The following is a 12,172-nucleotide window of genomic DNA, read 5'->3' on the forward strand; positions in this document are numbered from 1 at the left end:
GCCATTTTGCAACATATAAAATATGTAAAGGACGTACTGTTTCCTTAAAATGGAAGGAATGAAAACATCATCTCATCTTGCAAAAAATGACATGTCACACAGCTCCATACACCCTAAAAATTTTTTTCAAATGCCCCTTTAACAACTTCAAAAGTTATAACAAATAGCACTAGAGCTCATAACATAAGTACAGCATCAGAACCAAGTTATATACATAACTATGGCTCCAGAACCAGGCTCGGTACATAAATACAGCGTTAGAACCAAGCTCAGTACATACATACAGCTTAAAAACCATGCTCAGTACATGTATAAAGCACTAAAACCATGTTCTGTGACTAACAGATGCTTACATTAGCAGAACCAAGTTCTGTACATAAATAAATCACCGGAACAAACTTCTGTACAATGGCTCCAGAACTATGGTCTGTAGATACAGTACTGGAACAAAAACTAGTGCCGGTGGCACACTATTATCGATCATTAGGAAAATAACCATACATTATATTAGGATCAAGCAGACACCTAGGCTTCAAATAGCCTGGAGAGTCTAAAAAATACATTATAACATTTTTTTTTAAAGTAATTAATAATACCTTAAATACCCCTTTCTGTCATCTATATAAAGGCCCCCCCTTGTTCCCATAGTATTTTTGTATAACAAATTGTTCAGTTGTATTATTTGCAGGTCCCTAGTTTAAAGGAAATCAATGATGTAGTGTGAGACACTGAAGGGGTTAACTGTGGATGGGCGGTATGTTTCCCCTAGGTTTTGCTTCTATGCAAGGCCTTAGTGCTGAGGTGGGTTTGCCCAGCACCTTGGACACAGGTCATGGGTGCAGACTAATGAGCCTGCATAAAATCACTCAGCAGAGTTGAGTGGGTGGTCTCTCTGTGGAAGGAGGCTGAGAGGACACAGCCCTGACCTCTGTGCCTGGAGCAGCCACGTGATCTTTGTATAGTGTGAGTTAGTGGACTATTTGTATAGCTAGCACCCTGACGGGTAGGTTTTTTTTGTTTGTTTGTTCAAATGCCTGAATGTAAAGGCTGGTTTATTTTTGCTGCAATAAACGCAGGCGAGACCTGTTTGGACTGTACCTTGGTGTCACTGTCTTGAACTGCATCACAGCACCCCGCTACCACGGTCTCTACCGGGCCAAATCCTCCACATATGGTGCTTCGGATTGCGGGCAGTTCAAAAAGACATACACCTGAAAGGCTTGCTCCATCCTGCAACATTGCATGGCCTGGGTGAAAGCAGCAGGCAAAGTGCAGGATAAAGCCAAGATGGAGGACTTTATTAGATACCTGCAAGAGGAGGCCAGAGCTAATCGGCAGCAGCAGCAGGAAGAGTCCCTGGCTAATCGGCAGCTGCAGCAAGCCATGCTCCAGCAGCAGGAGGAGAGGTCCCGCCAGCAGCAAGCCATGCTCCAGCAACAGCAGGCAGAGTCCCGAGCCATGCTACAGCAACAGCAGGAAGAGTCCCGAGCCATGTTCCAGCTGATGATGGAGAAGTTTTTTGGCATTATGGCAGCACCGCAAGCGACGACTACTGAGGGGTCCCATACTGGTCTGCAAGGGTACCCGGTTGTCCAGCGTTCCGCACGGGCTGCAGTACAAAAGGCTTTACAAAAAATGGCGACGACCGACGACGTGGAGACGTATCTCACCGTGTTCGAGCGAGTAGCTGAGCGAGAGGAGTTACCGGATGAGCAGTGGGCAGATGTCCTGGCACCGTTCCTGACCGGCGAGTCGCAGAAGGCTTACTACGACCTGAGTGAAACGGAGGCCCGTAAGTACCCCCAGCTAAAGGCGGAGATTCTGGCTCGTCTTGGGGTCACCGTTCAAGTTCGCTCCAGCCGGGTCCACCAGTGGGCTTACTCAGAAAAATTACCCCCACGCTCCCAAATGCATGACCTGATCCATCTTGTCCGGAAGTGGCTACAACCAGAGGACTGCACCCCCGCACAGATGGTAGAGAGAGTGGTCCTCGACAAATTCACCCGTTCTCTGCCCTCTCGGCTCCAGCGGTGGGTTGGACAGGCCGGTCCCACAAAAGCTGAGGAGCTTGTGTCCCTAGTAGAGAGGTATCGGGCTACGGAGGACCTTCTACTTACCTCTCCGACACGAAGCAGTGCCAGTGACAGGGGCACCAAACCAGCTGGTAAGACTTCTACTGCGGAAAAGGGGAGACATGTCAGGTTGGGAGGGGGTTCATTGGGGGGCGTGGATACCCAGAAACCCAGTGAGGCTCGTGACAGAGGTCATGGCCGTATCCAGTGTTGGCAGTGCCATGAAATGGGCCATATTGCTGCCAACTGTCCACTGTCAGTGGAGCCAATGGACTGCAACCAGACCCGGCGAGTGTCACTGTTTGCCCGGCCAGTTCTGGCAGCTGAGTCAGTCACGGATGCAGAACCCCAAGTATGCATGGTCACAATCGGTGGTCACACAGTGGAAGCCTTGCTAGACTCAGGGAGTCTGGTCACCCTGGTGCGGGGAACTTTGGTTGATCCTGGACTATACAGTGGGCGGAGAGTGGGAGTGTTGTGTATACATGGGGACACTCGCGAATATCCCACTGCTGTCATCAACCTACATACACCTTGTGGTACTGTTACCCATGAAGTGGGGGTGGTGGGGACCCTTTTTCATGAGGCTATTATCGGCAGAGACTTACCGGTGTTTTGGGACCTCTGAAGAAAAAAGACCCACCTCAGGTGCTGTTGCAGATATTGGACATCAGGTATGTCCGGCCTTGGCCCCTGAACCCTTTGAGGCCGATGTACACACACCAGCAGTAGGGGTGACCCCATGTGATGAATTCTCTCCCCTAGAGGTCCTAGCTGGTGAGGTCGAGGGCCACGAGGAGGTGGCCGACGTGCTGGACCTTGAGATTTCCCGTGAAAATTTTGGGGCTGCACAGCTACAGGACCCTACCTTGGTTAAAGCACGGGAGAATGTTAAGGTGATAAATGGGGTACTCCAAATACCAGGGGCTGATAAAATATACCCCCGAATGGTGATTATTGGGGAACTGTTGTACAGGGTCGACCAGATACGGGGTGAGGAGGTTGAGCAACTTGTAGTACCCCAATCTCACCGTAGGCTGGTGCTAGAGTTGGCACACAAACATGTGCTGGGAGGGCACTTAGGTGCTGAGAAGACCCGAGAGAGGATCCTGCAGCGATTTTTCTGGCCCGGGGTGTGGGAGGAGGTAAACCGGTATTGTAGCTCCTGCCCTGAGTGTCAACTTACTGCCCCGGTCTCCCACTTCAGGAGTCCTTTGGTCCCGCTACCAATCATAGAAGTGCCCTTTGAACGGATTGCAATGGATCTGGTTGGCCCCATAGTCAAATCCTCCAGGGGGCACCAATACATCCTAGTTATCCTGGACTACGCTACGCGGTATCCCGAGGCGATTCCATTAAGGAACACCTCCTCCAAAAATATTGCTAGGGAGCTGTTCCAGGTGTTCTCACGCACAGGCCTCCCCAAGGAAATCTTGACTGACCAGGGTACCCCATTCATGTCTAGGGTAATGAAGGAGATGTGTAAGTTACTACAGGTAAAACAGCTCCGCACCTCTGTGTATCATCCTCAGACAGATGGCCTGGTCGAGAGGTTTAATAAGACCTTGAAGGGGATGCTTAAGAGGGTGGTCAGCAAAGATGGGAAGGACTGGGATTGTTTGTTGCCCTATTTGATGTTTGCCATACGGGAAGTTCCCCAGTCCTCCACGGGTTTCTCACCCTTTGAGCTGTTATATGGCCGTTCCCCACGTGGGCTTTTGGATATAGCCAAGGAGACCTGGGAACAGGAGAGGACCCCCCACCGTAGTGTGATAGAACACGTCTCCCTTATGCAGGACTGCATAGCGGCGGTAATGCCCCTTGTAAAGGAGCACATGACAAGGGCACAAGAGGCCCAGTCTAGGGTCTACAATAGGTCAGCCAGACTCAGGACCTTTAACCCAGGCGACAGAGTGCTAGTTCTGGTGCCCACCGTGGAGAGCAAGTTCTTGGCAAAATGGCAAGGACCATATGAAGTCATGGAGAGAGTGGGGAAGGTAACCTACAGGGTATCTCAGCCGGGGAGGAGGAAACCCGAACAGATATACCACGTGAACCTCCTAAAGCCATGGAGGGAAAGAGAGTCCCTGATGGCCATGGGAGTAGAGAAGGCATCTGTCCCCAAGAAGGGGACACCGGAGGTAGGTGTACCCGATGCCAAGGTGTCTGAAGTACGGATCTCGGAGTCCCTCTCCAGGGCCCAGATTCAGGAAGCGAAGGAGTTTGTGCTCCGAAATATGGATGTGTTCTCTAAGTTACCGGGACGTACTTCAGTCATCAAGCATGACATCATAACCGAACCCCACATCCGGGTACACCAAAAACCCTACCGGGTCCCTGAAGCGCGCCGGCTTGCCATATCCGAAGAAGTCAGGCAGATGTTAGACCTGGGGGTTATCGAGGAGTCTAAAAGTGACTGGTCGAGTCCTATTGTGTTGATTCCCAAACCTGATGGTTCCCTACGGTTCTGCAATGATTTTAGGAAGTTGAACGAGGTGTCCAAATTTGATTCCTATCCCATGCCCAGGGTTGACGAGTTGATAGAACGACTTGGACAGGCTAGGTTCTTCTCCACCCTTGACCTGACGAAAGGGTATTGGCAGGTACTCCTGACTGACAGGGCTAAAGAGAAGACCGCTTTTGTTACCCCTGATGGGCTTTTTCAGTACGTGGTACTCCCCTTTGGGCTACATGGGGCTCCCGCCACATTCCAGAGGTTAATGGATCTCGTGCTAAAACCTCACTGGAGTTATGCCTCGGCCTACTTGGATGACATCATAGTCTATAGTAACGACTGGGAGAGTCATCTAGCCAAAGTACAAGCAGTGGTAGACTCCCTGAGGGCGGCAGGGCTGACAGCGAACCCCCAAAAATGTGCACTGGGTCTGGAAGAGGCCCGTTACCTGGGGTACCGTATTGGGCGAGGGGTCATCAAACCCCAAGTAAATAAAGTAGAGGCGATCCAGCAGTGGCCACGACCTTTGAGCAAGAAGCAAGTGAGGGCTTTTCTGGGCATAGTGGGCTATTATCGCCGATTTATCCCCGATTTTGCGACAATAGCGGCACCCCTGACTGACCTGACCAAAGGTAGCAGGGCGGTGATGGTAAAGTGGAGTGAAGAGGCTGAGGGGGCGTTTCAGCGACTTAAGACGGTTTTGTGTGAGGGACCGATACTGATCACCCCTAACTTCACCGAGACCTTTATTGTGCAGACTGACGCTTCTGACGTGGGCTTGGGGGCTGTCCTGTCCCAAGTGGTGGAGGGTGAGGAACATCCTGTAACATTCCTGAGCCGCAAGCTCACACCTCCTGAAAAGAACTATAGTATAGTTGAGAGGGAGTGCTTGGCGATAAAATGGGCTCTGGAATCCCTGAGGTATTATTTGGTAGGGCGGCAGTTTACACTAGTGACTGATCACTCTCCCCTAACCTGGATGAGTCAGGCCATAGAGAGGAATGCCAGGGTCACAAGGTGGTTCCTAATGCTCCAGAATTTTAAATTCACGGTGGAACATCGAGCAGGAAAGCTGCATGGGAATGCCGATGCCCTATCCCGTACCCACTGTCTGATGGCCAAAAGTGTTCGTCCCCACAGGGTCAAACAGAGGGGGAGGGTATGTGAGACACTGAAGGGGTTAACTGTGGATGGGCGGTATGTTTCCCCTAGGTTTTGCTTCTATGCAAGGCCTTAGTGCTGAGGTGGGTTTGCCCAGCACCTTGGACACAGGTCATGGGTGCAGACTAATGAGCCTGCAAAAAATCACTCAGCAGAGTTGAGTGGGTGGTCTCTCTGTGGAAGGAGGCTGAGAGGACACAGCCCTGACCTCTGTGCCTGGAGCAGCCACGTGATCTTTGTATAGTGTGAGTTAGTGGACTATTTGTATAGTTAGCACCCTGACGGGTAGGTTTTTTTTGTTTGTTTGTTCAAATACCTGAATGTAAAGGCTGGTTTATTTTTGCTGAAATAAACGCAGGCGAGACCTGTTTGGACTGTACCTTGGTGTCACTGTCTTGAACTGCATCACAGCACCCCGCTACCACGGTCTCTACCGGGCCAAATCCTCCACAGTAGATAAAAAATTTTTAAAAATCTATTAATACTCACCCCCAGTCCTTTTCACCTTGATCCCGCTGCTGTACGTTGCTAGTCTTGACAGGCCGGGATTACCAAGAAAACAAGCGCATGGTAAAGGGAAGTGTGAGGGCTTGAATAATTAGCTGCCCGGAGCATCGGACATTTTGTCGCTGTGCTCCATCCTGCTAATTATAACTTTGTTTGGTAGGAGATGCCAGCGTGTCAAGACTAGCGATGGCCAGCGCCGGGATCAAAGTGAAGAGCAGCAGGGGTTAGTATTAATATGTTATGTACGTTGTTGAGTTTTATTATATTCGGCCCCCCCTAGCATAAGTATTGTATAATGAATGTGGCCAGTTTAAAAATAATAAAAGCTCCCATGATGCTGCTGCCAACTTCTTGTTCTGGCTCTTCTGCTGGCAGCGGCTCCATGCCCTCAGAGCTACGTTGTGCAGACAAAAGAGTCAGTTGCGTCTGTTTTAAAGACACATATGCAACTGATATTTCTCCCAATGTATGGACTTGCCAGCAGCAAATCTGTACTTCTGGTAGGTGATTCGGACGGAAGCCTGAATGACCCACTTTACAGACTAATGGAAAAAATAATGGAAAAAAGTTTTCAACTGGATCTGGCAGGATGACACATGCAGCACAGGTTAAAGGTCTATTCATTTATTATGGCCAGTGAGGCTCCTGATCTCTGCTGCATACTACGAGGGGGATCTGAATTGCTGTCTGGCTTCTTCCAAATTTTGGGGAGAATTGGCCAGATGGCATAAGTGTCGGCTGTGAAGATATTAGGTATGGAAGTAAATTAGGTGGTTGAAGTAAAACTGACACACACAGTTTGGCATTTAGGATGTATAAATGTAAGTATTGAATAAGGGCAATGTGTATTGTCTGTGGCGGGTTATTTACATTGTAAATTGCTGCTGGAATTATTAACATTTTGTGGCACTAATTGGAATAATTCAGTAGTTTGCTTTATTTACTTTGTCACATGATATTTACACGTGTTCGAGAATGGTTCCTGTTTGTGTAACCGACTGTGTGATGGAATAAGCCTACAGATTTTTTCAAATTTTTTTACATAGATAATTTTGCATCCACAATCTTGAATTCTGCCAGAATTTTATACTGCCCAGATTCTATGGAACCAAGGTAATATTACAACCTTCTCTTCTATCCCAGATGAAATGCATGACAAGCTATCAGAATGATTTTGTAGAAGTCTGTCCCTCTTACAACTGCTGTAAGGCTATATGGAGGACAGTACAAACATTTCTTTAAGAATGTATTGCTGCTTTCTTTGCAGAAGTTTTAAAGAGGGGAGGGGTGTTACAATTTTGGAATAAGAGGTCCAAATGCTGGAACACTACATTCACAATAAAAAAAGAGGTTTAAGCACCTTCTGCACTGAAACCCATTAAGGTCCATGGGATTAATAGGGGACATATTTTAGCTCAATTATCAGAAAACTGGTGTAGAAGCCCTGAAATAACAGCAATGCCTAGCAAAACAGCAGGCGTTGTGATTATTATCCCCTTTACCGCAGGTCCAAGCCAAGGTGGCATGAAGGGGCATAAAGGTGGGACTGCTGGCGGCGCAGTGGGTCAGTGCAAAGTGCACCTGTGTATTCGCTGCAGCACCTACGCCTCTTTATGTATCCGGCAGTACCGGAGGGGTGGGATTTCATCAAATATCATAAATCTCACCCTATGTGTTCAGTATTTATGAGTAAAAAAGTGATTCCTTTTTAATTAAAAATATACAACAGGCAGCATTTCACCTTCTCCATTAAGGCATTTTCCAGCCCTATGTGCGTGTTTATTCTCTACTCTTGGGAAATTATATTTAAGTGGTAGGTCGTATGGCTTGAATTGCTTTATGCCATTGAATACGTTTGGAGTGAACCTTCAACAGAAGCAAATAGGTGGAAAATATGTTTTGCTATCTGCATTGGATACGTAGGCCTTACATAATACATTTGGACATTATTGTATTACAGATACAATTGCTTGCAAAGTTGCCTTGAAATTCCTATGTATGAGCGTGACGGCGGTTATAACCCAGCTTAGGCCAAATCATTGGGAACTTCAAAAGTAGATTGCATGTTCAGCATGTTAATGTGGGGGTCGGTGCCAGATATTGCATGAATGTGGGGGTCGGTGCCAGATATTGCATTTCTAAAGCCAAATAAAGGTTTCCATGGAAAGAATGTGACAAGAATGGTCTCGGAAAGGCCAGGTACCGAGGAGAATTACATGTCTTCCTTGATTCACTTGGATCAATAGTGATCCAACATTGGCTGGCAGTACATCACTAATAACTGTGATACATGGTTTATTGCTTTCATGCCAGGAAAGACATAAATCAACACCTTAGTGAAAACCTTATGTCCGAATTTTCTGTAAACCCTTGTTTACTGAAAGACATTACGTTTTAAATATGCAAACTTATTGAACTATACAAAAATCAGGCATTAGGGAGATTCTGTAAGATAATCTTCTTTCCCGGAACAGAACTAACCCTGCCTCCTCACCCTAGGGGACAATGCTTGACAGGTTGCCACATTTGCACATATGCAAAGCAGCCTGTCAATCATAATCTCACTGGTCTCAAGGGGTGGGCAGGATTAGTGCTTAGATTTATGTATATCTCAAACTCCTAATATAGCAAGGTGTATTTAAGAAAGAAATGTTATACTAATATGTAAGTCTCAAAGGAATGCTTTTCACAGCAACTTTTAGCTTAAGGTTGATTTGAGGAAGCCGCAGAATAAAGTTTAGGTCCATCGTTAATTTAGATCTTAAAGGGTTTTTCCATGCAGAAAAAAAATTATACATGCTGAGGGGCTGTAAAGATAATAATCATCTTATACTTACCTCTCTCAGCATTCCTATTCAGCTGTAGTGCTGTCTCTTTTTGTAAACAGTATCTGGTGGTGATGTCACTTCAACAGCCTAAAACTCTTACGGACAAACAGAAACCAGCAGTACCAAAGTTGTACAGGAGCGCAGAGACAGGTAAATATAAGAGGGTTATCATTTTAACAGCCCATCACGCGTTTTGAAACACGATGCAAATGCTTCAGCCAACAAGCAACCCATAAAAAGTGTATACATGTATGTTTTCACCAAAAAAGTTTGCATTGCACTTTAAAACTCATTAGAAAATGCATCCAAAACACATTGAGGCACATGTACTTACCTGTCCGAGTCCTGATCCCCTATCCGGTCTCTATGACGATGATGCACTGTGCTGCAATCCATGTAGATCCTGCGCCCTTCATGTGTCGCCCCCCGCTCAGGTCCGCCGGAGTTCACCTTCTTCTTCCCGGTGCTTGGCTTGCGACACAAATTTAAATGTTAAATCCCGCGCTTAGTCCGAATCCGTCGGATCATCCCACGACCCGCCCCCCCCCCCCATTTGTGTCGCATGAAAGCCGGTGCGATTGCGACACAGTCTGATCCCATGCGATAAAATCCCTGGTGCGGTCCCCGAAAAGGGAAACACGACAAAAATGCGGCGGGGGACTCTTAGTAAATAAGGCCCATTGTGTGAACGCATCCTAAGCATGTAGTGGTGAAGGGAGCATACTGAATGATTTAATAATACCGCTCTACAACTTCACCAGAGTGAGACTGTAACAATTTCTGCAACTTTGTAAAAAGTTGTACTTGGTAAACCTGCTGTGTTTCTGCATGCCAGGCTATTCACCCCGACCCTACCAATCACTGTAATAACTTCAAAGACAATTTTAAAATGTAAAAAGTTGCAACAAATGGCTGAAGAGGACCAAGAGTACAAGATAAGGCTCCAATGGGAACAGCACTGAGAGCCAGGGGCCTCCGGAGATAGCAGTACAGTTTGTGTTTATTTCTATTTGTATTTCTCTTTTTTTATAAAAGCTTCACAATTGCAGTTAGTTTTGTGAAAGTACAATTTTTTGCAATAATTATATAATCAACATTTATAAGTCGTTTATCATTAAAGGGAACCTGTCACCCATTTTGAGCACTCCCCCAGCCCCACAGAGCATTTTTTATACAAGAGTTTTTGTATAAAAAATAGGTTTTACAGAAAAAAAGATATGTTATATTGTACTTTTCAATACCATGTGCTCTGTGACTAGGCACTCGCCACCTGGGAGTGGCTGTAAAGGAGCAGTTTCCTCCCCCACCCTTGGAAAACCGCTCCTCCATGTGTCCTTTTCAAATATATGAAACCGCCCATCACTTGGCTTAGTGTCGTCCCCTGCTCCGCTATAGCCGATCCCGAGTGATGGGAGTTATTCATATATTTGAAAAGAACACATAGAGGAGCAGATTCCCAAGGGTGAGGGGGAAACTGGTCATTTACAGCCACTCCCAGGTGACGAGTGCCTAGTCACACAGCACATGGCATTGAAAGGTACTATATAACATATCTTTTTATCTGTAAAACCTATTTTTTATACAAAAACTATTTGGCTGCATATGTACTATGCTAACAAATGGGTCTCCTGGTGACAGGTTCCCGTTAAGAAAGCTTTTAAGGCAAAAACTTTTTTATATCTTCTTTCAACCTCTATCTTTTGGACTTTTGAACCTTTATTTGGACCTAATATTTGAAAACATGGAAATGGGTTCAGTCAATTGATCAACTGACTTAAAAAAGAGTGCTGGTGATGCCAGGTATCAGTACAGTAAAACTGTAACTAACCTGTCCAGTAACAGCGCAATCACAACCAGACTTGGCGCTAGCTGTTAGACTGGGTAAGGGGCAGTGAAATAACCCTGCAACGTCCCAGTAGGCTATGGCCCTGCCTATCAGGAGCCTAACTGATCCTTAGTGAGCCTGCAAGGCGACATGAAAAACATTAGTGCGTCTTGCAGCCGCTGGATGGTGGAGCGGACAGTTTTCATATTAGTACACAAAAAAACTAAAACTCAAAAAAAAAAAAAATCGGAAAAGCAGGGTAAGGCTGGATTCACACGACCGCAAGGGGGACATATATACAGCCGGCGTATATACGGCCGATATATATCCCCCATAGACGGCAATGGGCGCGCGGCGCCCTACGGGAGCGGTGCGGTGCCGCCCCATACCCCATGAAAAAATAGGACATGTCCTATTTTTTCAGGGAATACGGCGCCGTGCACCATGTATCCCTATGGAGAGGGGTGGGGGTGAGCAGCGCTCTCCTCCTCCTCCTCTCCCCGCGCTGCCGTGTGCCCTCCGTGCTACGGTACGGCGGGCACCGGTCGTGTGAATCCAGCCTAACACTGGGAGATATACGACACTGCTGGACAAACAACAGATACAGATAGACAAACAGAGTTGGATAGAACGGGTCAAAACCAAGATGGCGGCAAAGGTACAGAATCATATAGCCATAGAATGGTCAGTAACACATAGCTTAAATAAAATACATAGAATAGCAAACAAGGCAATAGCACTAGATTGCAAAGAGATAACTAAATAACCAGTACCCTCTGAAGGGACCGGGCAGAATAAAGAGGGGGTAATAGAAACTGCGACTGGTTCAGCTGTCCATTACTCAAGCCACAGCTGGACACAAAACGAGCTCAAACTCACACCCAGATTCCTTAAGGGTGCATTCATAGGTGGCGTTAACACATGTGTTTTTAAATGCGTCACAACAGCTGAGAAGAGAAGATTTGCCTGCATACATAACTGTTAACATTGCGTTTACGCATGCATTTTGTAAACACAATGTTAATGCAATGTAATCAGTAAAATTTCCTCTTCTCAGCTGTTGTGATGTGCTTGAAAATGCATGCGGAAATGTGATTTGTGAATGCACCCTTCGAGGGTGCTGTCAATCAAAGCAGCCTAGGATGCTGTTTTCAAGTACATAAGTCTGAAATCTGATCCTCAATCAGAGCAATTTGCAAGTTCTGACAGTATCCCCCCCTTTCATAAGGGGCCAATGAACCTTTACCTAAAGATTCTTTATCCACTCAAGTACAAATAAACTATTGGGTCTTTTTGATAGTGGGACTTGTCCCCAAACAGAACA

The sequence above is a fragment of the Engystomops pustulosus genome, chromosome 6 (genome assembly GCF_040894005.1).
Source record: "Engystomops pustulosus chromosome 6, aEngPut4.maternal, whole genome shotgun sequence".
Taxonomy (NCBI): Eukaryota; Metazoa; Chordata; class Amphibia; order Anura; family Leptodactylidae; genus Engystomops; species Engystomops pustulosus.